General features: G+C 32.3%; 1 protein-coding gene across 1 annotated transcript in view; it reads left to right on the top strand.

The window, feature by feature from the left end:
- Window positions 1-13109, top strand: part of LOC133325813 (neural-cadherin-like) — an 89556-nt gene that overhangs the window by 10447 nt on the left and 66000 nt on the right. The gene's annotated exons all lie outside the window — the stretch shown is intronic.

The raw sequence follows: 13109 nt of genomic DNA, 5'->3' as shown, positions 1-13109 counted from the left end.
TTATAGGCTTTGAAAAAAATTATTTCATAAATCCGCGCCTCTTATAGGCTTTAAAAAATTATTTCATAAATCCACGCCTCATATGGTGCCCTAAAAAAATTATTTCATAAATCCACGCCTCATATGGTGCCCTAAAAAAATTATTTCATAAATCCACGCCTCATATGGTGCCCTAAAAAAATTATTTCATAAATCCACGCCTCATATGGTGCCCTAAAAAAATTATTTCATAAATCCACGCCTCATATGGTGCCCTAAAAAAATTATTTCATAAATCCACGCCTTTTATAGGCCTTGAAAAAAAAAATTATTTAATAAATCCACGCTTCTTAGGATACTTGAAAAAGAGTATTTAATAAAGCCACGCCCCTCAGAATATTTTTTTAATAAATCCACGGCTCGTATAGTCCTTGGAAAAAGCAATTGCAAATATTTAGTAAATAAATTACATTTTTCATTTGTTGTTATTTTTTCTTTGATTTTTTTAAGTACTAAAAATATAGTCATTAAATTTGCATACATATGTTATTATTTATTTTCTCTTCATTTAAAAGCATTTGACCGATTATTGTTATTATTATTAATGTCATAATATAAAACGAAAATTGTTTCATAAATAATTAATTCTGTAGCTGCTGCTGGCTGATATTGAGCTCATACATAGCAGATCATAATAGTTTTTTTTTTTTTTTTTTTTTTTTGTAATTGATGGGCAAATAACCGCAACAATTGCTTTTTATGTAGAATATAAAATTAAGAATTCAGAGATCAAATTATTAATTGTATTTTCGGTTTGAGAGAATTGGGAGGCAAATTAAAACAAGTCTTGGAAATGTCCACATTCATTGGTCTGTTGATCCTAAAAAATTCTCTGAAATATTCCAAAAGCGTTTAAAACTACAATCACAATTTTTTTCATATTTCTAATCTAGCATGTGTTAATTATAGCTATGCATTTATATGTCTTTATAACTTCATAAATAACTATGGTATGATAGACAGTCCAAAATTTATTTCTATATTCTATTTGTATTGCAATGCCTTGACCCTTTGATGAAACCAAAAATATCCAATAAAATTAATATGTTAACCATTAACTTGGGGGGAAATTAATCCGATAATCTTCTTTTTGTGGCATGATATGTAATACTTCGAAGAATATTAAGCCATACATTCTTATGTAGACTTTGTTTTCAATGGAGAATTTCCACCAGCTACAGTAAAACATTAATTCAACGCCACTTTTATATAGATAATTTATTTATAATTTATTATAATAAATAAATAATTTTTTTGTATTCGATGTTAAATTAAATCTCTCATATAATTTTTGTTATAATAATTTTCTTAATTTTTATCAACATTTTTAGTTCTATTTTTATTTCATAATAGTTCCCACTGTCTTCCATATGACTAATATGCCACTACTTCTGCATATCAATGTTATATTATAATTGCTTTAAATAAACATGTACCCCAAAAATATGCCTCCCATAAGAGTTAATTAATTAATACATAATTAATATGATTGATTTGTGGAATTGTGGCATTCAAGTGGGACAATGACAAAATGCCAACAATTTATTTCATCATTATTATGGAAGAAATTCGAAATGAAATTTTCTTATATTTTGTTTGTAGTATGCCCCCAAGTTATTACATTATATCAAATTAAGCCTATAATATTATGGGATTAATTGTTACACGCACACATATGTATCGATTTTGAATAATATTGAATAAATATTGAATTGGATTAAATATACTTACGGGGTCCTGAACGTAAAATAATAACATAAATTAATGAAGAAAAGATGTCAAGGTTCCAAAAGACCACAAAAAAAATATTTTTAAAAAATAGTCCCAGAAAAAAACATTTTTTTAAATCCATGCCCTTTTAGTCCTTAAAAATATTTTTTTTAATCCAAGCCCTTTTAGTCCTTGAAATATATGTTTTTTTTTAAATCCAAGCCCTTTTTGTCCTTGAAATTTGTTTATACACTTCACCACACTGTGGTACAGGGTATTATGTCTTTGTGCATATGTTTGTAACAGGCAAAAGGAAACGAGATACACGCATGGTTCCTTTTGAGAATATGCCATGTTAAATTGTAAACAAAGTACAGGTGGCATTTATGATCCGAATTGGATGAAATTTGGCATAAGTCACTTATTCGGTCCAAGGACGTACCCTATTGAAATTGAGAAAAATCGGTTCAGATTTTGATATAGCTCCCATATATATTTTCGTCCGATTTAAAGTAAATGGTGTACCAAAGTCCCTATATATCTTTCGATTTGCACGAAATTTGGCAAAGTGTAATGAATTAGGTCTAGAATGATTTGTGTTAAGTTTCCTGAAAATCGCTCCAGGTTTATATATATGTAAGGTTTATATTAATGTAAATGATACACCAAAGTCCCACATATCTTTCGATTCGCAATTTGGCACAGCGTACTGAATTAGGTCCAGAATGATGTGTGTTAAGTTTCCTTAAAATCGATTCAGATTTAGATATAGGTCCCATATATATTTTCGTCCGATTTTATGTGAATGGTGCCGCGAAGTCCCTATATATCTTTCGATTTGCACGAAATTTGGCATAGCGTACAGAATAAGGTCTAGAATGTTGTGTGTTGAGTTTCCTGGAAATCGGTCCGTATTTAGATATAGCCCCTATGTATATTTTCGTCCGATTTTATATAAATGGTGTACAGAAGTCCCTATATATCTTTCGATTTGTACGAAATTTGGCAAAGCGTAATAAATTAGGTCTGGAATGATAAGTTTGGTGGAAATCGGCTCAGATTTAGATATAGCTCATATATATTTTCATCCGATTTAAAGTAATTGGCTTACCAAAGTCCCTATATATATATATTTCGTCCGAGTTAATGTAAATTGATTTTTCAGATTTAGATATAGTTCCTATATATAGTTTCGTCAGATTTTAAGTAAAAGGTACACCAAAGACCAAAAGTCAGAAAGTTTCATTGAAATCGGTTCAAATTTGGATAGAGCTACCAAACATATTTTCTCCCGATTTTAAGTAAATGATGCACCAAGAACTCAAAATGTGGCCGATATTCTGCGACAAGTTTCGATGAAATCGGCCTAGATTTTGATATAGATTTTATAAAAATTTTCGTCCGATTTTAAGAAAATGGTGCACCGAACTCCTCATGTTTATCAGATATGTATCTAAAAAATCAACGGGTGTCCGATTGATATATGCTTTAAATTGATTTACATAATTTTGTTCCATTGCAAGAAGCAACTCTATATCTGACCAAATGAAAAATTTAGTATAGGTTGTAGAAATATATGTTTATGGGTCCAGTTTCATTTTACTGATCCTTTAAAAGTGCGACGTCTTTTAAGATTCTTCTCTTGAATATACCAAAAGTGGTGATGGGTATCATATACACCTCTTTTAAACCTCCAAAAAATATTCTTAAAAAAATCCACGCCTCTTTTAAACCTCCAAAAAGTGTTTTTAAAAAATCCACGCCTCTTTTAAACCTCCAAAAAATATTCTTTATGAAATCCACGCTCTTTTAAACCTTCAAAAAATGTTCTTTATGAAATCCACGCCTCTTTTAAACCTCCAAAAAATATTCTTTAAAAATCCACGCCTCTTTTAAACCTGCAAAAAAAATTCTTTAAAAATCCACGCTTCTTTTAAACCTGCAAAAAATATTCTTTGAAAATCCACGCTTCTTTTAAACCTCCAAAAAATATTCTTTAAAAAATGCACGCCTTGTTTGGAGCCCTGAAAAAATATTCTTTACAAAATTCACGCCTCTTTTAAACCTCCAAAAAATATTCTTTAAGAAATCCACGCCTATTTTAAATCTCCAAAAAATATTCTTTAAGAAATCCACGCCTATTTTAAATCTCCAAAAAATATTCTTTAAAAATCCACGCCCCTTTTAAAAATCCAAAAAATATTCCATAAAAATTCCGTGCCAAGAAACCCCAGTTGTCTTATTTATAGTCCCTTTTCTTTTTATTTCGAAGGCCATAAAAAGTTGTGAATTAAAACACCTTCAATGATTGCGCCTCTGCATAACCCTCTATATGATACTGCAGCTATGTCACATAACTAACATCACAACAAAAAACGAAGAAGGGCACACTTACTGTAATATGTAGTCATGCAACAAGGGTATAGTAATTTAAAACTACATGTGTTCAGTTTACATCTTATCTTTTGGCTCCCATGTGTCACAAAGCGTATAAAACAAGGAAACAAACAAAAACTACATTTCTACACACGCACGCACAAAATTACACCGAGAGACAAGCAACCAAACACAAAAAGGACATTGTTGTACACATTATTATCTGCATACAACCACTAACACTACTACGACTACTGTCGTCGTTAGTTTCTTTTTGGCCATTATCCTTTTTTTCCTGCCGTTACCACTGGCATGTTTCACATTACTGCAACGTTGTTATTACAACGAAAGGACACGTTACATATTTTACGCATAGTGAAATGGGGTATAACTGGGGAATTGTTTACTTGATGTCAGGTCAAAAAAATAACGAAGACAACGGAGAGAACAAACTTAAAACCCCACACTAGAAGAGATTTTCAGAAAAACACAAAATTTATAAAAGATTTTTCTTTTTTCTTCAAACAAAACTTTGTTGCCACAAAACTAATGCCAAAAGCTTTGGTATAGAACCCATCAGGGGTTGCCTGTATGGGGAAAGATAGAGAGAGAGATAGAGGGAACGTTTTCTATTTTTCTACAATTTCCTTTTGTTCATTAGTTTTACTCATGGGGTTGTTTGCTTTTTAGCATTTCATCCATTGTCATCTTCATCGCAGCAAAAATATCCCACAGGAGCAGCAGAATCTTGTTTTTTTTTTTCATTTCCATTGTCGCCTGTAATTCTCCCCCAACACTTTCATTTTACCATGAAAATCTGCTTTTTTGCTTTATTTTGTTGTTGCTATTTTTTTAATTCCCACAGGAATTTCCTTATTTTATTTCTTTGCACTTGTCCTTCTTTTCTTTACTTTCATCCACAATTTTTTTTAGACTCTTACAATACTAAATACAAACCTCTGCAATATTCACCACACCACCTTATCAGTTGAAAGAACTATAAGAGAGAAAACCTTGCATTACAAACAAAAACTATAAATTTCTTAATCACACATTTTAATAGACCACCCCATGAAAGTTCTAAGCTCTGTGATAGAATCAACGCCAAAAATGCTCTCTTACTCTCTTCTCTTTGTCTCTTTCATTGCACTCATTCGCACTGTAGTTATTTCCATTTTCTAAACTACTCTCAATGACTTTCAATGTGTTACAACAACAACAACTCATTATTATTGGGAAACGCAATGAAAACTGAAACATTGATTCTCTTCTCTTAAAGAATATACGAGAACAGGCTGAGAATATTCTTTTCTATGCCGACAATCCAGTATTAAAGGGGAGAAAATGAATCTCTTTTATTTTGCCGACATCATTATTTCAAAAGGGTCTGCAAAGAGGGCAATTAAGAGAGAGTGGTGGTGATTTTTAATTTAAATATTATGGCAAGTGGTCTTATAAAAATTCCTACACTATATAAGGCAGTCTGAATGGAATATCTAGTTTATCAGTTCATTTGTATCTAATAAAAGTATGAGACATAAAATTTTTTGGAAATAAATTTTCAAGGGATACCAACTTGGTAGGATTTAAAAAAATCGAGGTTTAAAAAAATCGAAAAATCTTGTTCAAGGCTTATAAATAGGCGTGTATTCTTCAAAAATGTTTTTTCAAGGCTTATAAACAGGCGTCGATTTTTTAAGGCTTGGATTTTTTAACAATATTTTTTCAAGGCTTATAAAGAGGCGTGGATTTTTTAACAATAACAATGTCTGTCCCTGTTAAATTGTAAAAAGAAACAGGTCGGATTGGATGAAATTTGGTACAGCTCACAGGACGAACCCTATTGAAATTGCGAAAAATCGGTTCAGATTTAGATATAGCTCCCATATATATTTTCGTCCGATTTAAGGTAAATGATGCCCCAAAGTACCTATATACTTTTCGATTTGGACGAAATTTGGTATAGCGTACTGAAATGAGTCTAGAATGATATGTGCTAAGTTTCGAGAAAATCGCGCCAGATTTAGATATAGCTCCCATATACTTTTTCATTCAATTTAATGTAAATGGTGCACCAAAGTCCCTATATATCTTTCGATTTGCACGAAATTTGACATAGGGTACTGAATTAGGTCTAGAATGACGTGTGTCAAGTTTCGAGAAAATCGGGGCAGATTTGGATATAGATCCCATATGTATTTTCGCCCGTTTTAAGGTAAATGGGCACCGAAGTCACTATTATTTTTCGACTTGCACGAAATTTGGCATAAGGTACTGAATTACGTCTAGAATGATGTATGCTAAGTTTCGTGAAAATCGGTTCAGCAATAGATATAGCTCCCATATATATTTTCGTCCGATTTTATGTAAATTGTGCACCAAAGTCACTATATATCTTTCGATTTGCACGAAATTTTGCATAGGGTAGTGAATAAGGTCTAGAATGATGTGTGCTAAATTTCGTGAAAATCGGTTCTGATATAGTTATAGCTCTCAAATATATTTTCGTCCGATTTAATGTAAATTGTGCAACAAAGTCCCTATATATCTTTCGATTTGCACGAAATTTGGCACATCGTACTGAATTAAGACTATAATAATATGTGTTAAGTTTCGTGAAAATCGGTTCAGATATAGATATAGCTCCCGTATATAGTTTCGTCCGATTTTATGTAAATGGTGCACCAAAGTCCCTATATATCTTTCGATTTCCAGGAAATTTAGCACAGCCCACTTAATTGAGAATATCTCCCATATATATTTTCGTATGATTTAATGTAAATGGTGCACCAAAGCCCCTATAAATTTTCCGAATGGCACGAAAATTGTCGATTTTAATTTTTCAAGATTTTTTTTTTTTTTTGTAATTAAAGAGAAGTCCTTATTTTTTATGGCGGCCATGATAACTCATCACTGGAACATCGGAATCCGCTAATTCCAACGGTGTTAGAAAAAGTACATGTCTGGCTCTCGTATGATCTAGGATTATTGACTTCGCTCTAAAATTAACAAAATGGCGGACCTTTGAAAATATATTTTTGGAAAATCGCCGATTTTTTACCAAAAACCAAGTTAAAAAATAAGGAGATCTTCACCGATTGGCTTTATTTCTAGTTCCTACGATAGCAGTACACTCACAGAGAAACGTGTAAAAATTTGGAATCGATTGGGTTATTAGTTTTTGAGTTATCGTGCCCGCCATTCGCAAAAAAGAAAAACGCTTTTAAAGTTTCAGAGGCCCTTTAGCCGCCAGTCGATGCTGACACAATAAATATTCAAGAGTTATTGATATTTTCACTTGAAATTTTGTAGGGACATTCTTGAATTAGTGTAGATTAGTGTTAAGTTTGGAAAAAATCTAAGGATGATTTGTTTGTTCTATCTACAGGATATTGTATATATTAGCGCCTCTTGTATGTACCCATAGTGGTGAAGGGTATGATATATTCGGCCCCGTCCGACTTTTGAACTTTCCTTACTGCTTTAAATTATTTTTCAGGAGTTTTTATAAACAAAAATTTGGTATATTTCTAAGAACCATAGCGATCCTTACCTTTTGTTAGATACCAACGTAATTTTTATTTTCCATTGACGTCATAGGAAATATGTGTTAAAAGTTTAGTTTCAAACTATTTTGAATCTCTTAAAATATTCTATGACCACCAATTCAACACAAAACACACATCTACATATTCTGTTGCAAAATTGTTATTATTTATTAATCTGATTGTATATATTCACATATGTATATACATATTCAGAATTATATATGTCAATGTGTGTTAATATGAAATACTATTTAAAAATTAATAATAAAACTAAAATCCCCATCATATGTTCAAACTAGTAATTACACTTAAGTTCATTTAACTTTATGGCTATAAAATTGCATAAAATTTTGGAACCCATTTAATCTTATGGTTAAATATTTATATATTGACAATGTTGCTGCTGCCTAGTAGCAGTAGGTTGTGTTTTGTGGCATATATTATTAGAATTAATTGCGTGTTACATACCTATACATATTCACAACTCCCACGCCATTGCCATCTTGGCTTGCTGTTGCCATTTATTCATCAGGACATGTAGATAATGTCTTTAGTGATTTATTTTGTGTTTATTACAAACAGTTTTGTGGTTCGATACAAACACTAAATAGTTCCTTTGGGGGAAACCCTATGTTGTTGTAAAGTATATTTTGTTGGTGTTGCTGTTGGTATTTGACCTATATATATTTTACATGTACCATGGAAATACTATGAATCATGCAACATATTTCGTCCTGTGTAAAATTGGTTTCCCAAAGGGAGTGGGGGATTAGATACTTTTATGTTATCTTAATCATAAATTATGGATTCATCTAACCGCTTGTACATATTGAATTGGAAGGCAAGAAACTATGGAAAATCAACACTATCATCCAATAGTACACCCATAATTTTTTTCAAGGGCTATCAATTTGTAAACTTCAATTTTGTGCAATGGTTGTCAGGCCTAACTTTTTAAAGGGTTATCAGGCATCCTATCGTGGATGTTTTGAATTTAAGCATATTTTGCCAGGACTTCCAAGGACTTTAATAATATTTTTAAGGACAATCAACCATTTAAGCATAGGATTTTTAAAATATTTTTTAAATTATTTTAAAGGATATTTTTATAAACATTTATAAGGATTTTTTTAAATTATTTAAAAATATTTATATCTTCTATATTTCAAGTTTATTTTCTTACCCCTCACAATTGAATCCTCAATGATAATTTTAATGTTTTCTATTTGTATTTATTTTAATCTCGAAAAAATTTCATTACCATGATTGTTATTTTGTGGCATCACCCAAAACCACAACAAATATTTATTCTATGCTCCTTTAGTTGAGTATTTCGCTCTTAGCCTGGCTTAATGAATATTTTACGTAATATAAATACAAGTTGCTTTTAGTAGTTGCACTTGCTAATGGCTATTTTGGCCACAAACAATATGGACATTGAAACTAGAGAGAGATAGAGAACAAAAAAAAAAACAGCAGCAGAGGAAATTAACAAACATTCTAAAGCCCGTCCAAATAAAACCCTAAAGGAATTTTTGAGGAAGCTTTCAGACCGCAGCGTACACAAGGTTCAACAAACCAGACATTAAAATAAAAAAAAATGACTAAGAAAAACAACAAAATAACAACAATCACAGGGGACAGGACGTAGACAGTATGGACTGGATAGGGTGGGTATGTATTGGTTGTTGGCCAAAGTGAACAATTGAAGAAAAATGCTAACAAAACAAACAAAACTAAATATATATACACAGTTGAGCAATACAAATGTTGCTGAAAGGCACGCGAACTTTTGCGAAACGTGGTCATCACACACAAAAAATCAAACCGAGAAGTGCCATCTGCAAAAAACTAGTAGTTGGCTACCAGGAGATTGGTTGGCGAGAAAGGGATTGTTTTTCATATTTTCTGTGTTATATTGCCATTGAAAAAAACCAGTAAGGAAAGTAGTTAAGTTGGACGGGGCCCGACTATATGATACCCTTCACCGCTTTGGGTATATTCAACAAATGGAATCCTAATAGATGTCGCATTTTTGAAGGACCATTAAACATGTCATTCTGCAACCTATACTAAATTTCGAAATCTAAACCGATTTCATCGAAACTTGTCATGTTAGGTTAAACTTATGTTTTGTGCATTCGGTCACATTTTGAGTTCTTCATTTAATTATAAATCCAAATTTCGTGTAAGTCGAAGGGTATATAGGGACTTTTGGGCACCATTTACATAAAATCGGACGAAAATATATATGGGAGCTATATCTAAATCTGAGTTGATTTTTACGAAATTTAAAACACATTTTTCTAAACTCAATTCAGTACGCTATGCCAAATTTCGAAGAAATCGAAAAATATATAGGGACTTTGGTGCACCATTTATATAAAATCGGACGAAAATATGTATGGAAGCTATATCTAAATCTGAACCGATTTTTATGAAATTAAAAACACATCTTTCTAAACTTAATGCATTACGCTATGCCAAATTTCGAGGAAATCGAAAGATATATAGGAACATTGGTACATCATTTACATTAAATCGGATGAAAATATATATGGGAGCTATATCTGAATCTGAACCGATTTTTACGAAATTTAACACACATCTTTCTAAACTTAATTCAGTGTGCTATGCCAAATTTCGTTCAAATCGAAAGATATATAGGGCCTTTGGTACATCATTTACATTAAATCGGATGAAAATATATATGGGAGCTATATCTAAATCTGAACCGATTTGTATAAAACTTAACACATATTTTTCTGGAATTTATTAAGTACGCTTTGCCAAATTTCGTGTAAATCGGAAAATATATATATATAGGGACCTTGGTACACGACTTACATTAACGAAAATATATATATCTAAATCTGAAACAATTTTTCCCAATTTCTATAGGGTTCGCCCTTGGGCCAAATAGAAGAGCTGTGCCAAATTTTTTCTATTTCGGATCATAAATGCGGCTTGTACTTTGTCTACAATTTAACATGGACAGACAGACAGACGGACATGTATAAATCGACTTCGAAAGTGATTCTATGCATGTTCTCAAAAGGAACCATGTGTCTATCTCGTTTCCTTTTGCCTAAAAATCCACGCCTTTCTATAAGTCTTGAGAAAATATTTTTAAAAAATCCGCTCCATTTTATAAGCCTAGAAAAAATAGTTTTAAAAAATCCACGCCTTTTTATAAGTCTTTAGAAAATATTTTTAAAAAATATTTTTAAAGAATCCACGCCTGGAGACCTTTCCACGGTTGGAGACCTTTAAAAAAATATTTTTAAAAAATCCACGCCTGGAGACCTTTAAAAAAATATTTTTAAAAAATCCACGCCTGGAGACCTTTAAAAAAATATTTTTAAAAAATCCACGCCTGGAGACCTTTCCACGGTTGGAGACCTTTAAAAAAATATTTTTAAAAAATCCACGCCTGGAGACCTTTCCACGGTTGGAGACCTTTAAAAAATATTTTTAAAAAATCCACGCCTGGAGACCTTTCCACGGTTGGAGACCTTTAAAAAATATTTTTAAAGAATCCACGCCTGGAGACCTTTCCACGGTTGGAGACCTTTAAAAAAATATTTTTAAAAAATCCACGCCTGGAGACCTTTCCACGGTTGGAGACCTTTGAAAAAATATTTTTAAAAAATCCACGCCTGGAGACCTTTCCACGGTTGGAGACCTTTAAAAAAATATTTTTAAAAAATCCACGCCTGGAGACCTTTCCACGGTTGGAGACCTTTGAAAAAATATTTTTAAAAAATCAACGTCTGGAGACCTTTCCATGGTTGGAGACCTTTGAAAAAATATTTTTAAAAAATCCACGCCTGGAGACCTTTCCACGGTTGGAGACCTTTGAAAAAATATTTTTAAAAAATCCACGCCTGGAGACCTTTCCACAGTTGGAGACCTTAGAAAAAATATTTTTAAAAAATCCACGCCTGTTGGTGATCCTTGAAAAAAATTATTTAAAAAATCCATGCTTTGTGTGTCCTTTGTTCCTTATGGTAATAAATTCCTGCGAATGCCAACAAAAACATTCAATTTTTTTGGTGATTTATAAATACCCAAGTTTGAGTTTGTTTTGGACCCAGGAAGAATCCTTGTGGACGGTTGATGGGTGCCATGACGGCCGACATTTGTGGGTTTTGTGCCAAAATCGCCGTCAACGTGCTTTGCTATTTGAATTGCGTGTCCGGTGGTTTCTTTTCTTAAATGGAAATTTAGTTTTCCGTGAGTGAAAAGAAAAACAGTGTGTGGAAATTTTCACGTTTTACTGCAGAAGACACAATCCAAACCACATATAAACAATTGACGTGGCTTTTTGTTGGTGTGTGTGGATATGTTTTTCTCCACTGCAGGACATGAATGGGCACGTCTCTATGATGAAAGACAAAAAAGGATAAACTTTTTTGCATGGCCAGACTCAAAATGCCAGCCAAAGTAAACCGGAAATGTTGATTTGAGTATGAACAAAAACATCGAGTTTCCTTTAGTCACTGTATTTCCTATGGAGGGTATGTGGATTCATCTCTGGGGATAGCTATCTTCCTGTTTCCCGGTACTGTTTTTTTTTCTTTGTTTGTTCGATGTTTTTTTAGCCAATCAGCCATGTTCCAATGGTTGTTTTTCGTCCCGTCTTGGTGGTATATTGGTGGATAAACAAGTCTGTCTTTTGGTTATTTGTTTTAGAAATTTGCTGCAGGATTTTAGACAGTTTACCAGACATCAATGGAATTAGAAATTAAGGTAGTGGCAGGCATCTCTTCTCCCCTTCTTTGTATATTGTGTAAATAATATATGAGTCAATTGATAAAAGAAAGCAATATAAAAAAAGTTTGTAGACGTTTCACCCCACATCGTTCGCCATCATCGATATTTTTTTGTATAAAAAATATTTTTTGGAATTTATTGGCAGAGAAAGAGGAAGAGAGAGAGGTTAGCAAGGATATCTAATTATTAAGGAGAGTAAAGTCATTGCATCCAAATAATTTCATTTACCCAGTAAATATTGGGATTCAGCTTCTTCCCTCTAATATAAATTATCACACATTAAAAAAATCAACAACAACAACAAACAAGATTATAATTAGATTTTCATTTTTCCCCTTCTCCTCTCCCTTCACACAGTAAACAACTATTTTATAATTTCAATTCGAATTGAAATTCAACAAAAGGACCAGCGAAAAAATGGCAACGCAATCAGTAATATCCAATGTGTAAATGATGAAAAAACTTAGTAATTTTTGCATTCACACAAACACACACACCCGTACACACACACACACACACATCACATGTCATTCAGTCAGTCACTCCGTGATTCGAGCATAGCACTGTTTCAATTACAATCAACATTAATTTTTGTGCAATGTTGATTCAACTAAATTGGCGAACGTGACATTTAGTTGCCCCCTCCCTTACACAAGTAGA

Source organism: Musca vetustissima, unplaced genomic scaffold, assembly GCF_032173495.1.
Source record: "Musca vetustissima isolate MV318-11 ecotype Yass unplaced genomic scaffold, APGP_CSIRO_Mvet_v1 utg19053, whole genome shotgun sequence".
In the NCBI taxonomy this organism is placed as follows: Eukaryota; Metazoa; Arthropoda; class Insecta; order Diptera; family Muscidae; genus Musca; species Musca vetustissima.
This window is presented reverse-complemented; position numbering and strand designations above follow the sequence as displayed.